Consider the following 17,774-nt stretch of genomic DNA (forward strand, 5'->3'; position numbering starts at 1 on the left):
ACCACCTTTTACCTCTCAAGAGATTAAAGGAAAGGGAAGCAAGCAGGGAGTTGGGGACCTCATGCCACCAAGAAAGCAGCACCAGGAGCAGAGGGCATCCTTCGGGCCCGGGGTCCCTGCACCTGAAAAGCTCCTTGACCAGGGGAAGATCGAGGACAAAGACCTTCCTCTAGGGGCGACAGAGAGAGAAAGCCTTCCCGAGGAGCCAACGTCCTGAATTTGGACTTATAACCTATTAGACTGTGAGAAAATAAATTTCTCTTTGTTAAAGCCATCCACTTGTGGTATTTGTGTTATGGCAGCACTAGATAACTAAGACAATACACAAAGAACCCTTAAAACTCAACAATAAGAAAACAAATACCCAATTAATAAACAGACAAGAGATCTGAATAGGTACCTCACCAAGGAAGATACAGAGATGGCAAATAAGCATATGAAAAGATGTTCAACATCATACAGCATGAAAAAATAAAACGCTGCCTTGGAGTTGATTCTAACTCACAGTGACACCATGTGTGTCGGAGTAGTACTATACTCCATAGGGTTTTCAATGGCTGATTTTTCAGAAGTGGATCACCAGGCCTTTCTTTCGAGGTGTCTCTGGGTGAACTCAAACCTCCAGCCTTTCAGTTAGTAGCCAGTCATGTCAACCATGTGCATCATCCAGGGACTCCTCACATGTCATTGGGGAATTTCAAATCAAAACAATAAGATACCACTATATGACAATTAGAATGGCTACAATCAAAACCATTAACAATACTAAATGCTGACAAGGATGTGGAGCAAAAGGAACTCTTATTCATTGCTGGTGGGAATCCCAAATGGAACAGCCACTTTGGAAGACAGTTTGGCAGTTTCTTACAAAGCTAAACATAGGCTTTCCATATGATCCAGCAATCATGCTCTGAGGTATTAACCCAAATGAGTTGAAACTTATGTCAATACAAAAACCTGCACACAAATGTTTATAGCAGCTTTATTCATTATTGCCAAAAACTGGAAGCAACCAAGATGTCCTTCAGTAGATGAATAGATAAACTGTAGTACCTCTATACAATGGGGCCTTATTTAGCAATAAAAAGAAATGAGCCACAAGACAACATGGAAAAATTTTAAATGCATATTGCTAAGTGAAAGAAGCCAGTGTGAAAAGGCTATATACTATATGATTCCAATCATATGTCATTCTGGAAAAGACAAAACTACAGGGATAGTAAAAAAGATCAGTGGTTGCCAGGAGGGAGGAATACATAGGTGGACCACAAGGCATTTTCAGGGCAGTGAAACTATTCTGTATGATGCTGTAATGGTGGTTACGCGACATTATGCATTTGACAAAACCCACAAAACTATACAATACAAAGAGCGAACCCGAATGTAAACTATGGACTTTCATTAATAATTATCAATATCGGTTCATCGGTTATAACAAATATACATTAATGCAAAATGTTCGTAACAGGAAAAACCGTGTGCGAGCAAGAAGGGGTATATGGGAACTCTGTACTTTCTGCACAACTTTTCTGTAAATTTAAAACTGCTATAAAACATAGTCTATTGAAAAAAAAAAACTACTTTTCTAATTTTGTTCATAGAAGAGTGTCCCTATCACAAATGGCCAAATCAATGACTTCCAAACTTGTATAGTTTTCTGTATGTCACTGTGCCCTCAAGAACAAAGAAGGCAGCAAAAAAGTTCACTGTGTAAACTCTAAGACTTGAGTCTGTTCTAATCATTCCAGAACATAAAACTCCATTCCTGAAGATAGAGGCCATGTCTAAGTCGCCATGGTATGCTCAGCACTTAGGCAATACATGACCAGGTATACTGCAGGCCTCCCATAAACACGAGTGGATGTCCATACCTAGCCAGAACACAGAAATACAGAGGAGAAAAGACGTGAAGGGCTACCCGAGTAAACTCATTCCATTCAGGGAGGCCTCAACACCAAACTGCTCTTTGGAACTAAATAGTCAAAGAATTGTATGATTACAGGTGATCAGATTTTCTAGGGGAAAAAAAAAAATTTTTTTTTTTTTTTTTTGAAAGAGCATGTATTACACTTCGGGAGCAAAAATGCCTCCCAACCCCCTTTGACTATTCGAAATATTTACATTTATTCTGAAACACTTAAAAAACCCATTGCCGTCGAGTCGATTTTGACCCATAGCGACCCTATAGGACAGAGTAGAACTGTCCCATACGGTTTCTAAGGTGTGCCTGGTGGACTCAAACTGCCGACCTTTTGGTTAGCAAAATTTTTTATTTTTATTTTTTGCTAACCGGCGTAGCCTTTAACCACTTTGCCACCAGGGCTTCCTTGAAATGCTTAATGGACTAAAATATGCCTTCCACTCTGCTATTTCAGAAATATGAATCATATATACAAAAAAACTTAGTTAGCATTGTGCTAGATCCAGCAGACACAAAGAAGAACGAGGCTGGGCCAAGTCTTCTGTAATGTAGAGACAGGCAGTAGACAAATAATTACCATGTCATACAATGAGTGCTTTCAGCAAAGTAGAACCAAGTGCCAAAGGCACGGAGGGAAGAAGCTAACCCTGCTACACATTTCAATCCATAGTGTGAGAAAGGATCTTTCTTTCCTCAATTTCCTTTGTAATTTTTGTATTCAATTATCATTACTTTTTTTTAATGGGAAAAAAGGCATAGTACATTTATATACTAAATACTCCTAATACTCGATCATGTTCCCCAATCACCCCCACCCCCATGAAACACTGCACATTGCCTTAATGTACACTAGTTAAATAAGAAGTTTCTTAATCTAATGATCAGCCACACTACAACACTGGCTGCTGAAACACATACAACTTGAATATTTAACTGAGCATTACAAGAAAATTTTTGGCACTAGCGTTTTCCTCCAAAACCCACTGGCCTTCATATAGCCAATTAAAGATGCATGTAATTTCCAATCCAAAAAAGTTAAAGACACAAGCCAAAAGAATGGTTCATCTAAAATTATGAAGCCACCATTAGCAGTTCATTTTATTAAATTATTAAATACAAAAACCTGTTGCCATCGAGTCAATTCTGACTCATAGTGACCCTATGGGATGGAGAAGAACTACCCCAAAGTGTTTCCATGGAGCAACTGGTGGATTCGAACTGCCAAACTTTTGGCTAGCAGCTGAGCTCTTAACCACTATGCCGCCAGGGCTCCAATTTAAATTTAAAAAAAAAAAAATTTTTTTTTTTTTAACTACCCATTAATTATTTAAATGCTACCATTAAGACAACGTATAATAAAAGACATGTATACACTTGGAAGGAAATGGATCACAAATATAAATTCATGAAATAAAAAAGTTAATTTCAAGATAACGCTGTTTTGACGTGAATGAACATTAAAATGGTTTCTAAAATTCCCAATAAAAAAAAAAAAAAACAGGGCAAAATGGGAAATGGGGAGGGCTACATAATTCTGATCAAAGGAGGAATATAAAAAGGCTCTCCCCATCCCCAGTGAGAAACGTAATCATCTTAACAATGGTCTGTACAATACTTACAAAAACAGTCATCATGTGGTTTCCTGTGTCTTCATTAAATAAAAACCATCAGTACAATAAAGTGCACCTCCGGGAAGGGAATGCTGGAAAAGGGTGAGGCATGGATATTGCGGAAATGAACATGTTTTACTGATTTCAAGTTAAAAAGTACTAGATGACGGAAAACGTGGGGGGAGGAGGAGATCACAGGTTAGTCCCCAAAACACACCCTTCCGGGAAAAGCCATTTGGATATGGTATTTTACATAGGAGAATTCCAGAAATAACTGAAGTAAAAGGTTTTCAAAAACTGTAACAACTATTTCACAGTTCAGAAAGTTATCATCCCATTTAGTTGGAAGAGCACTGTCTGCATGTCAGCCCCACCATCCACAGATTAATCTCAAACTGGTTATCACTGTAGATCCCATCAGACCAAGAGAAGAAGCAATTCTAAAGTGTGGTCATGGGTTTACTTTTTATTTTAAAAGGTACACACACAGGCTACCTGTTTGTGGCTTTCCTCTCTCTTTTCAACCTTTACTTTTTTAATAGTTAACATGCGATTTTATTTGGGGAAAGTGTCAGACTTTGTGTATCTGCTTTTTATTATAAATTCCCTTATCCTTGTATTCCAAGCAGACTCTACTAGTTTTAAAGTTACCTAGAAACATATTGCTTGAGAGCAAGAAGTAAGCACTCAGCACAGGGTGCTCAATAAAAATGGTCAAAGTGTTTGGTAAACAAACATTCCCAAGCTGGTGCTCCTGAGGTATATTAGCATGATTAATACCGAAGCTGGGGGGGTGCAAAGGGTTAAGTGTTCAACTACTGATGACTCAAACCCACCCAGAGGCTCCTGGAAAGACAGGCCTGGCAATCTGCTTTCGAAAGCCCTGAAAACCCTACAGAACAGTTCTACTCTGCACACATGGGGTTGCCATGAGTCAGAATTGACTTGATAGCGACTACACACAACAATATTGAATACCAGGGGTAAGAGTTAGCCACTGAACTATACAAGCAACAGAGGTTAGTTCCCAAAACACGCCCTTTCAGGAAAAGCCATTTGGATATGATATTTTACACAGAAGAATTCCATCACAAATCCCCGAAATGTCATTTAAACTGGGGTCTGCCTAACTCCAAAGCTCTTGATCTTCCCACTGTACCACCAGCCTCACAAAGGGGGTTAGTGAGATCCACTGGTCCTACCCAAGGATCTGATTTCTTTCTCCTGTCTGCTGCTGCCTGGCCCTTCCCTAGTTACCCCTCCCCTTGGGTGAAATCTTTAGGGATATCCTAACTATAATAATTCCCGTTATCTCTACCTATTGAGCATTGGGACATGGCCGACAGGCTTAATCCTAGTAAAGCACAGGTAGTAAAGATGACATAAGCACTATTCTTCTCATAGATAAAGACACTGAAGTGCAGAGAGAAAAGTAGCTTACAAATGGTAGAGTCAAGATACCGATGCAGATTCTGAGACCAAATGCAGGCTCAGTAAGAGTACTGGGATTGAATTATGTACATTCACCTGTATAGTTAAGCCCTCTACCAATTTCACATTATTTTATAAAACGTTAAAAAAAGCCAAAGGGCTCTGGTTTCTGAGTTAGCTCCACAATCATCCCCAAAATTCATGACTTATATTTTTACCCCTAGACAAGTCAATCTATCTTTTTCTAGTGCTACATGGATCAGGTTTAGATTTCCTAGATTCGCTGTGACTGTGGGAACAGACTGATAATTCATGTCTTTGAATGTGTCAGTAACTGATTCACTTAACCAATCCACGAAGTGCAATGACCCTGTACTAGGCTGACATGAGTCGAAGTCAACTTGATAGCAACTGGGTTTTTTGTTTTTGTTTTTTTTCAAGTGCTGAGTTAGGAGCTAGGAACAGTCACAGTGAGGCACAAGCACCTTGAGGAGCTCCAAGTATGGTGGGGAATACACAATATGCCCACAAATAAATAAGTACCATATAAATCTAAAGGTGAAATATTGACTCATCTAAAAAAAAAGAGAGATTGCGTTCATGCATGCTGAAAATTGGATATTTTTAAATACAATTCAATTTTGAGGCTATTAAGGTTTCCAATAAGGAGCCCTGGTGGCACAGTGGTTAAGTGATCAGCTGTTAACCGAAAGGCCTGTAGCTGGTGGGTGTGAATTGCCCAGCTTCTCCGTTAGCAGCCCAGCACTTAACCATTGTGCCACCAGGGCTCCCTTTATTCACATTATCTCTATCTGTCAGACCAATAAGTAACATCATGATAAACACATAAAATATTGAAGTTGTAAAGGATTTCATTTTATTTGAATCCACAATCAATGCCTGTGGAAGCAACAGTCAAGAAATCAGACGAAGCACTGCATTGCGCAAATACGCTGCAGAAGATCTCTTTAAGGTGTTAAAAAGCAATGATGTCACTTTAAGGCCTAAGGTGTGCCTATCCCAAGCAATGGTGCTTTCAACTGCCTCACATGCATGTGAAAGCTGGACAATGAATAGGAAAGACTGAAGAGGAATTAATACCTTTGAATTATGGTGTTAGTGAGGAATACTGAATATACCATGGAGTGTCAGAAGAACAAACAAATATGTCTTGGAAGAAGTGCAGCCAGAACACTCATTAGAAGTGAGGATAGCAAGACTTCGTCTTGCATACTTTGGACATGTTATCAGGAGGGACCTGTCCCTGGAGAAGGACATCAGGCTTGGCAGAGTACAAAGTCAGCAAAAAAGAGGAAGACCCTCAATGAGATGGACTGACACAGTGGCTGCAACAACAATGAGCTCAATCATAACAACCATTGTGAGGACGGCCCAGGATCAGGCAGGGTTTCATTCTGTTGTACACAGGGTTGCTGAGTTGCAACAGATTCGACAGCACCTAACAACAATAGCATCTATCTGCCTGTCTATCTATCTACATACATTTTGAAGTAAATGGCAATTCATTATCATAAATGAATTGCCATTTACTTCAAAATGTATGTAGATAGATGTGTATATGTTATAAAAGAGAACACACAGATCTATTTTTTAAAAAGCACTAAATCTTGAATAGAAAACAGATTTAAAAAAACATATTGCACACAGACATAATATGAATTAAATAAGGAAAAAGGTTACATATAAATGGCTAACAAGCACATTGCTAAATGAACAAAACCAAAAACCTGTTGTTTTCGAGTCAATTCCGACTCGTAGCGACCCTATACAACAGAGTAGACTGCCCCATATGGTTTCCAAGGAGTGGCTGGTAGATTCGAACTGCCAACCTTTTGGTCAGCGGCTGAGCTCTTAACCACTACGCCATGGTACATATATAACATACTATGTACCAGTTAAAAACAAAACAGAGAATTTCATGTATTATAATAGAAAGACTTCCGTGATAAAATTAAAAAAAAAAAAAAATCACTCCCAAAATACATAGAATATAAGTTTGAAACACCCTACAAAACTGTCCTTCTGTTCATCTATCCATACACACACGCACTATGTATAATAAAAGATGCTCTACAAAGACACAAACAACTGTTAAGATTTTTTTTCTTCTCTACTTCCTTTCCTAGATAGGTCTCATTTGACAAAAACAGGACTTCCTTGTTCCTACTGATGTTTAGCTTTTTTACTCCCTGGGTAAAAACCTATCCTTGGTCCACTTCCTTTTGCTGTTGTTGTTGTCAGGTGACGCTGAGCCGAATTCAACTCACAGTAATCGAATGTGACAGGGTAGAAATGCCCAATACAGTTTTCACCAGGTTTTTCTCCCACAGAGTGACTGGGTAGGTTTAAACTGCCAACTTTGTGTTTGGCAGCCAAACACTTAACTGTCTGGCCACTAAGGCTCCTTCGACTTCCTTTTACTGGGTACCAAGGGAGGGCTCATCTGAGCTTTTACACATGAAAGCCGGGGTACAGAGCAGGAGGAAAGGAGAGTATCATTTCATGATGAACTTCAGAGGCAAGTTGGGCCTCAAGTCAACCTCCCAGAAGTCTGGTTTTGTTTGAGTGGCACTGCTTATATAATTGTTTGTGTCAATGAAAGACGGCTGTCCTTACTGTTAGCATTATGCCATACTTCTGTGGATTTGCTACATTTATCACTGACTGGTCACATTTTTACATCAGCATTCTCACTCTGAAGAGTCTTTTTTTTAAATCTAAAGCGTAAACAATTTTTACAGAAAATGTCTCTTTTATTACACTACCTTTCTACAAGATTTCTAATCTCCCAAGTCTGGGGCCTTACAAAGGAGTTTAAGAAATCAAAAGCCTTAACTCATCATTGTTTAGGAGCGCTGACCTCTTAGGAGTAATGGCAAAATTTAGAAGCAGATACTGGTAATGGCTGCACAACAAGACAAACATAGTTAAAGCAACAGATAAAACATGCTGAAATGGCAAATGTTTCGTTAGATATATTTTTACCACAATAAAAAACTTAAAAAAAAAATTTTCTTTTTTTTTAAGTCTTAACTCAGAGTCATCTCCCCAGACTCAAAAAAGAGTCACTTCTGTATTACAGCAGCAACAGAATCACGGTAGTGGCCCTGAAGACATCAGTTCCCAGCCGGAACCCACCTTGCTCTGACTTCCCCAGCAGCCCCAGGCACTGATAATTCAGTATGTCCAGGCCCAAGGGGGATGGGACGTTTACCGTCACCGCCTCAGGAGCCTTCTCTGCCCTTCAGAACTCTTCCCAGCAGCGTGGGAGAGCAGATAAGCCTGCCGGACAAGAGGGCCAGGGTGACTTGCATCTGCGCTGTGTGAGCAAGCCGCCTCACCCTGTTCTTTCCAAGAGGAAATGGGTTGGAAATCCTGTATACCTACTGCTTTATTAAGAAAACTTTTTGAGGAAGAGGGCTTTATATAACACATATTCACTAAAGGAAAAACAGAAGAGGGAAGACTGAACACTAACTTTTTTTTGTCTTTCTTGCCAGTTTCTCATTTGAGATTTTTTTTAACAAAAATCCTAGACCATACCAGTTTTTCACAGACTGCTTATAATACAGCCAGCAAGATCTCTCATTACTATGGAAACTCAAGCCCCACTTTATGGTGCTCCTTGAATAGCAAGGGTTCCCTACTTGGGTGGTGACAATTCCATATTTCACTTGCCCAAGTGCTTCACGCATAGAGTACATACACTCTAAGCTTTAAGCTCTAAACTCCAGCTAGAATACGGATCCTCTGAACAAAAGGCCGTCATATACTCATATAGGAGAGTATCCATCTTCCCCCACAGTAAAAATTCTCATATGAAAAAAGAAATTCCTCAGTTAACTAAATTTAGCCAACTCAGGGTTAACCCAAACTCAAAAGATGTCTTTAAGGGAAGACTTCCGGAGCCTTCACGTACTAAATCTGAAATGTGAATGGAGGCATGGAGGCTGGTGGCCATGCTAGACTCTGCCTTTCACAAACCTATTTGCCCTGCCCACCTCTTTTTGTTTTCTCTCAGGAAGGCTTTTGTTAAGGATAGTGTCCCATAGAGTATATTCTGAAAAATGCTGCTATAAGTTATTTCCCTAGAGCAAGACCTAAACTCTTAATGGGCTGATTCACTGATATAGCTCTGTACCCTCATCTTTGAGGATTAGAAGTTTTACAGTCAAGTGCTCAGCTACTAACTGAAAGATAGGTGGTTCAAACCTACCCAGCAGCACCTCAGAAGAAAAACATGTTGATCTGCTTCTGAAAATTCACAGCCTTTACAACCCTACGGAGCATAGTTCCGCCATGCACACATGGGGTTGCCATGGGTCAGAAATGGCAACTGGTTTGGTTTTTTGGTTTTTATCATGGATTAGGTCTTAAACAGGAATCCTGACTCTTCTGAAAGTAAAGCTCTGGCACCAAGAATTAACATCTTTTGCCAGGAATATGAGATGTTCTCACGCCTCTGATTCAGACAATTTTTGAGCAAGAGAGACAAGACTGAAGGCACAGTGGGTATTCCCAGCCATTCACTGAGACATGAGTGTATGCTGTCTTGGTAGGGAATTTCCTAGGCAGAGTTTTTCAAACTAGGAAGAATGTAGTTAGTATTAATGTATGTAGACTTTCATTTCTACCATTTCCTGTTAACTATTGATATCCCTTCTTTCTTCCTCGCCCTTTACTAGACTCAAGTCCTCTTCCATCCATATTCATTCTTTGTAATCGGAACCCTCATTTCCTAGGTGGAACAAAAGGTTTGTGCTGGACTGCTAATCTAAAGGTTGGAGATCTGAAACCCATCCAGCAGCACCTTGGAAGAAAAAGCCTGGTGATCTGCTTCTGTTAAGATTATAGCCAAGAAAACCCTATGGAGGAGTTCTATTCTGTAACACATGGAGTCGCTATGAATCGGAATTGACTAGACAGCAATGATTAACAACAATGATCTGTGCCAGCAATAGAAAGCATACTAAACCAACTAATTCAAAACAAAGTGTGAGACTAACAACTCCTTAGAACTATCAGGAATATCTGATTTTAAAATAATTAAATACTTAGATACTTGGATTTAAAAGGATTAGAACTACCAGAAATATCTGAATTAAGAGGCTGACAATGCACCTTTTATACATTAATTCATGTTTTTATTTACTACATTAAACTAATTGTTTAAAATACAAAAATAATTATACATGCCCACAGAAAACCTTAAGTACTAACATCCTAAAGGGAAAAAACATTACCTGGAATTAACCACTCAAAGGTAATCCAAGTGAACAGTTTGATTAATGCTTTTCTGAGTTTTTCCTCCCATGTTTAGTTTCCTTATCAAATTGTTAATTTTTTATGTTTTATTATAGTCTTTTTCATCCATTTCATCCTATGTCAACATTTTTCTTCAACGTCATTATTATGGTTATTCAATATTCTACTTTATAGATGAATCATTATTTATCCAACTCCCTTTTGGGGGCCATCTGGGTTGCTGCCAATGTTCCATTTCAAACAATGGCCACTGAGCATCCTCGGAGATAAATCTCTGTACATATCTCTGATCATTTCCTTAGAAATAACTCCTAGAAGCAGGCTCACCGAGTCAAAGGACCAACACATTCTTTCTTATTGGGTTACAGGAGACCTTCTAGGGATAACAGCTCTCCGAGGATCACTTCAGTCTGCAACTCTCTCAATCTCCTCTGGCTGAATTTTCCCGTTCTGTTCCTGTTGTCTTTAGTGCTAGTCTATTAGCTGGTTTTCAAGATATTCCAATCCTACAGTCCATTGGGCATACTCAGCTCAACAAGCTATCTGGCTTAATAGAACTTCTTAGTCCTTTAAGATAAGACCAAAACTCATCATAATACCCAAGAGGAATATGTTCCTTAGAACAATAAATTATACGAGATCAAATGGACCACACTTGCCAAAAAAACAGGAAGGGTTATAAAATTAGGACAAAAGGAAATGGGGAACCCAGGACGGAAATAGGGAGAGTGCTGACACATTGTGGGGAATGCGACCAACGTTATGGAACACTTGATGTACAAACTATTGAATGGAAAACCAATTTGCTCTGTAAACTTTCACCTGGAGCAAGATAAAAATTTTCTAAACCATTTTTAAAAAAGGAAGATCTGAACTCATCATGTCTGAGTTCTTTCTTGTTCCTAAATTTTTTTTTATCAATACATCATTTCTCTGATACCTCCAAATGAATGACTGATGTGAGTCACCAAATATCCCAAGGACACTGTACTGATCTTACTTTACCCTTGGTTCATACCTTTTTTCCTCTCCACAGTAGCTTTCTGATCCACAGGCAAAGTAACTGTAGAAAGTCTGGGAGTTCAGATCTGGGCTTCAAAATCTGATACCCTCCTACTACTAAAACATATGCACCTGGGATGGTGTCAGTCATCAAATTCTGGAGTTCTCCGGCCCTACCCCCTTTCACTTTATTTACCTGGCATCACCAAACTGATTTATATGGGACCAAAGTGCCAGTGGAACAATAAGCAAAGGTATTTTTTTGAAATACGAGTGTTTTTGATCGGAACAGTAGCAGTTCAGGGCTATTTCTAGGTTATAACTCTTGTCTATACTGTTATGAAATGCTTTGTCATCAACATACTGGATTTCCCGTGCATTAAGCTGACTAAATGATCTAATACAAGTAAGCACTGAACTCAGTGACCAGCACATCCTAAACGGTTAGTAATGCTAACTTTTAAAACACTGTCACAGTTCCCGTCATCCTGTACTGGTCAAGTTTTCTCTTTGCATCCTGGGCATTCAGGGAGACTAGGAGGACAGTGAAGGTGAAGGGCCCTGCCAGCCTGCCCCTATTGCACTTGTCCAGAGAACTAAACCACTGACACATTGACCGTCACTTGGCACTGCGACCAGAGCCTCGCCTGGTTCTTTCCACCCGCATCAGCTGTGGTCAAAGGGCTGTTGTTCCCAAAAGACCAGTGTGTTTAAGTCCTTTGGGAACAATGCTCCTTTTTAATCTTCTGTGCTTTAGTTGAATAAAGTCATTGATTGTTTTCAACCTTAGCCACAATCAACACCTTCATCTTTTATTGTCCAGCATTGGCAGTGGTATGTTCCTTCATGTCATCTTTACACTCCGGTGAGACTGAAAAGGTCAGTGAATGAACCATCTTTTATGGACCCTGTTTAAATTTATTAATGACTCACTGCTGAAAGAACGAACAAATCAGTCTCAGAAGAAAAACCAGAATGTTCCTTAGATAAGAGGACGGTGAGACTCTGACTCTCTTCAGACATGTCATCAGGGAAGACCAATCACTAGAAAAGAACTTTATGTTCGGTAAAGTAGAGGGCCAAAGAAAATGAGGGAAACCTTCGATGAGATGGACTGGCACAACAGTTGCAACATGGGCTCAAATGCACCAACGATCATAAAGATAGTGTGGAACCAGACAACATTTCATCCTGTTATACAAAAGCTCACCATGAGTCAGAGCCAATTCAATAGCAACTAACAACATATGGTGATGGTAGTGGTGGTTGTATCCGTCAAGTTGATTTTGACTATAGCGACCCCATGTCACAGAGTAGTACTGCCCCATAGGGTTTTCTAGGCTGTAATCTTTATAGGAGCAGACTACTGTTATCTTTCTCTCGCGGAGTCCCCGGGTGGGTTCGAATCATCAACATTTCGGGTAGCAGCTGAGCGCTTAACCAATGTGCCATCAGAGCTCCTTAACAAAAATGTATGCTAGATATTAGGATCATATACAGACATGGTAAGCCTAAGCAATTAAAATTTATATTTATATGTATATAAAATTTATATTTTAGTCTCCACATACAAGTGGCTGATCACAAGACGATTATTTGTTATGTCAAAGCATACTGAATTTAAGAGTATAAACCTAATTATATTATCCTATATTTGAACAAACTTTACTAATTGTTCAATATTTTTTACTTTATCCTCATGAGAGAATATCTTACCATCTGATTACTTACATCAGTATGGCAGAAAAACTAAGGCATAAGGAGTTTACACAACATATCTAAAGGTCAACATAAGAACCTAAATATCCGAAATGCTACCCCTTTTTCAGCTAGATTAAAAATAGCAAATAGGTCACATGCCACAGGCTCATTCAGGTAAACCAGAAACAGCTGCCTAGAGTGCAACACCAACAAAGCCAGCCCAGATGAGGAGTGTGGTGATAGATTAGTAATGTCTGCCACAAGCACAGACAAGAAAAGTGGTGGCATCTCTGTCACACATACACTAGATATGCCATCTCTCAGAGTATTTAGAAGCACTTGAAAATCAATAAATATCACTACATTCTTTCATTCATTCACTCAAGAAATACTAAGTGTCTACTATAAGCCAGGCAAACTCTATGGGGCAGTTCTACTCTTTCCTATAGGGTCGCTATGAGTCAGAATCAACTCAACAGCAGTGGGTGGGTGGTGGTGGTATATGCCAGGCACTGTGGTAGGTACTGGAGATACAGTTAATTATAGGAATGGTTACATCCTACCAAGAGGATGGGTGTGATGCCATCAGACAGTCTCTAATCTAAAGCTTTACCTGAAAAAATGTTAACATTTAAGGGGAGAACTGAAGAAAGAAGTCAACTGAAGATCCCGGGAAGCCATGGAAAGGTTGGGCGTTATAGATTTTTCAGGTGTTTTCTGGAGTTTTTTTGTTTGTTTTTTCTGGATGGGGGTGAACTGTCAGATTTGCATTTAATAAAGACAATGGGAAAGAGTCATAGTGAATGTGGGCACAGAGACTGTATTTGCAAACGAGAGATGTTAGTGGTCTGGTACAGGAGGGTAGCAGTGAAATGGGAGAAAAGAGTAGATTCGAGATAGATTCTGGAAGCAGAATCAATAGACACTTGGTCTGTGAATGAGTACAGGGGATGATGGAAAAGGAGAATACCAAGATGCAGCTCTGTTTAAAGTGCCTAGTGGAAACTACAAGGCAGCTAGACATAGAGGGTTGGAGACCAGAAGAAAGGTCTAAGACAAAAATCTGGAGGATGAAGGCACAGAAGAGGTTAAGATCAAAAACACTAAATCTGTAGCTTCTTTTTCCAATTCTAGCTAAATTTTATGATAGTAGTTAAGCTGCTACACATACAACAAGATTTAATCCAACAGATATCATCATATAAGTCGCCAATTTTCTAAATTACAGCTCTTATTGCAATTTTTACCTCCCATAACAACTTAATGCAGGCAATCAGAAAACTGCTATTGAAAATATTTCTTAAAGGTTATTAATGCACTTTCTGCCTTGATAAGTATGGTACACCAACATAATTTCATCTTTCTTTGAAGATTTAAGATCTTACGTACTTTAACATCCTCTCGAGGGGCATCGATTTTACTACCCAGAGCTCTGTCTACCGTAATGACTTGGAATCCTTCCCTGAACATTCCTGGATTGTGTGAATGATGAAAGCATAGCCCAGCCTGCTGTGTCATTGGTGTCACACTCAAGAGTGCACAGAAAGCTGTTATAAGTTGCCCCACTTAAAGATAAGACCAGGAGAAGGGGCCAACGTCCTTGAAACCAGAACAATGAGGTAGGCCCTTGGCTAAGCCACTCACCCTGAGAAATCTTTTGGAAAAGAGGAAGCTTGTCTCAAATTCAATCCAGAGAACCAGGGTGGAGCCTCATGAAGCCATGACCAAAACCTCAACTTCTGGCTAATCCACCTAGAGAGGGGCTTTTATTCCTGGAGCTCAATTTTACCTTTTTTCCCCTAATAAAATACAAATCTTCTAGGAATAAAGGTATTAAACCTCCAGGCAGTTATTCCCACTTCAATGAGAATGAGTTTCTGATTTTCCCTGGCTGTAAGTTTTAATAGCAAAGAAAGTCAAGACTCTGGCTTCAAGAGGTGAAAGAGGCTGTGTGTCCCACACCTTTGCCTAAAATTACTCTGGTGAGGACATTTACCTGTTCTTGGAACTCTCCTACCACTTCCACCACTAACATCAGTTAGTTTCAGCAACCAAATTAGACATTCTTATGGGGGAAAAAAAAAACCTAAAAATAAGCACACCCTATCCTTCCACTTTTTATTCTTCAAAGACTTCTAAGCATAACATTGAGGTATGTAAACAAAGTTTTCCAGGTTCTGTGTGTCTAAAAATGGCCGGAAGTAAGTTTACTATTCTCCTTAAAATAATTTTTAAAAATTCAAAAGACTCGACACGCATGTGTATTTACAAATCACTGTTTTGAAGTCCTGCCACTTATTTAATTCTTAGACATCTGTTTAAGGATAGATTATGAGATATCGCAAAGAATGAGATAAAGTAGAAAAACTAGAATTTCCACAACACCACCAATCTGGCCTTAAATAAAAAAAAAACACATATTACTGTCCCATAAATGGGGAGCCCTGGTGGCACAGTCGTTAAGAACTAGGGCTGCTAACCAAAAGGTCAGCAGTTCAACTCCACCAGCCGCTTCCTGGCACCCTATGAGGCAATTCTATAGAGTTGCTATGAGTTGGAACTGACTGGATGGCAATGGGCTTGATTTTTTAATAAAAGAAAAAAAGTGGCAGACACAACAGTGAGAATTTATGAGTAACATGAGACAAAGTAGAAGAGTCTAAAACAAAAAGCAAAGTGAGTAAAGAAATTTGTGGAAAAACAGAGAAGCCATAGTGCTATTATTCAGAAAGTCCCAATTTTTGCTTGTTAGTTGGTTTTTATTTTTCAGCAACCATTCATGCAGCTTTTTTGATTACTGTAATGGACTGCCAAGTGCAAAAAATGAAAAGAAACGGAGGCTTTTTTTGCTTGGTTGTTTTTAACATGTAACTTCTCTGCTTTTCAGAGCAACAGCACGCCGTCACTTCCCTCACACACAGTGTATATGTTATCACTCTTAGGCTGATTTTAACAAGTGACATCAGGCATCCATGTCTGATTGTCCACAATCCAGACAGTTCAGGGGAACAAAGTTAACACACAAACTTTTATCTTGGAGACCAAGTGTTGACTTTCCGCCGAGCAGAGAACATTTCAAGACAAATTTAGATTTTCCATTTCAATATGCTCAGCTGGAAAAAATGAGTCTGCAGAAAGCCTGGCAACTTGACTTACACATGACCCCAGAGCAGCCCAGCTGACTTTCACATCACTTGTAATCGTGGAGGCAGAAGAGGACTGCAGGCATGGGAGGCCATGTGCTTCAACACATTCACACAGCAGTCCTGAAGGTTGACCCTCAATTTTATTTCAAAAACCTAAAGTGAATGGATATACATGTTATATATCCAGTTGTAGAAAGTTATTAGCCATTAGAACAAAGTGGTTTGGTGTGAAAAATAAATCTGCAAGTGGGGCACTTTTTGTGTTAAAAGGAGATGAAGAAACCATAAAGGAAAAGACCAACAAATTTATTGCCTAAAAATTTAAATGAAGAGAGAGTGCAGCAGAGTGGGTAAGTGCTCAGGCCCTAGAACAGGCCACCTGGGTTAAAAGCTTAGCTCAGCCCCTTGGACAGGTCACTTAAGCTCTCTGATCCTCAGTTTCCCCATCTTTAACCTGCCCTGTGGGCTTGTTATGAGGATGAATGAGTTAATATGAGCTCAGTGCTTAGAACAGGACCTGGAATATAGTTCTGCTTAAAAAGTTGTTCACTATCATTATGAAAAATGTAAAACATCTGTTCAACAAAAAGACCCTCACAAATGACAAACTGGGAAAAATGTTTCTAACCACATGACAAAGGGCTAATCAACCTTAGTTACAAAGAATTTACACAAATGAATCAATAGGAAATAGGCAGAGAATATAAGCTGGCAGAAAATAATTACACCGATTCTAGTAGAAAGGAATTTCTGTAGGGATTGTGACCGCACACCAAATAAATCACTCCAATGAAGTGTGCCTGATGTTTCTGAATCTAAACATTTCTTCATTTGACTTGATTCCAAACGTCTCTTAGCTTTTTCCAAAAAAAAAAAAAAATTAAAAAACCAAACCCCTGTTGACCCAAGGAACAGAAAACTGGCCAGGACAGGAACCATTCAAAGAATGTATGTAGTTAATACTGCCTCCAAAGACAATCCTAGAAGAGGTATCTCCAAAACATTCTATTCGAGCAGCATTACCAAAATAAGTACTTATTTTTCAAGAAGGGCCATGTTGAGGCAGAAAATACTCCTTTAGATGTGTAGGTTTTGATACATACATTTCTTAAGTATCTGTTATACTCACATGTGCTGACCTAACTTGTGAGAATGTAATGATGACAACAATAAAAACAACAATACCAGATAAGTTATCGAACACTTAGGATATTTGTCTGAAGTGCTTTACAAATCAACCCATTTTAGCCTCCTAACAACTCTGAAGTAGTTATTTTTAATGTCCCCCATTCAAAGATGAGGAAAGTGAAGCACAGAAAAGTGAGCTAAGATGCCCATTTTACACAAGGAAGAACTGAGGATTTGAACCAGAGCCTATTTTTGCAGATGCCATTACAAATATGGGAAGCCAGAGTTTAGAAGGAGGCATTTCTACAAATACATATTATATAAATCAAACCAAAAAACCAAACCCATCGCCATGGAGTGGATTCCAACTCATAGTGACCCTATAGGACAGGGCAGAACTCCCTCATAGGGTTTCCAAGGAGCACCTGGTAGTTAGCAGCCAAAACTCTTAACCACTTCACCACCAGGGCTCAACCCAAACCCACTGCCTTGAGGTTGATTCCAACTCTTCCACACAATCTTGCTTTAGTGAGGGAAAACAGGTGTAAG

General features: G+C 39.3%; 1 protein-coding gene across 13 annotated transcripts in view; it reads right to left on the bottom strand.

Annotated features, from left to right (window-relative positions):
* SGMS1 (sphingomyelin synthase 1) overlaps positions 1-17,774 on the bottom strand; it is a 344,794-nt gene that overhangs the window by 232,914 nt on the left and 94,106 nt on the right. The window contains exon 1 of one of the 13 annotated variants that reach the window (XM_049855382.1): positions 8,122-10,011. The exons of the other annotated variants lie outside the window; for them this stretch is intronic. The gene's annotated coding sequence lies outside the window, so the exon portion shown is untranslated. Of the gene's footprint in view, positions 1-8,121; positions 10,012-17,774 lie in introns of those variants that run through there. 13 annotated transcript variants of the gene reach the window in all.

This window comes from Elephas maximus, chromosome 16 (genome assembly GCF_024166365.1).
Source record: "Elephas maximus indicus isolate mEleMax1 chromosome 16, mEleMax1 primary haplotype, whole genome shotgun sequence".
Classification (NCBI taxonomy): Eukaryota; Metazoa; Chordata; class Mammalia; order Proboscidea; family Elephantidae; genus Elephas; species Elephas maximus.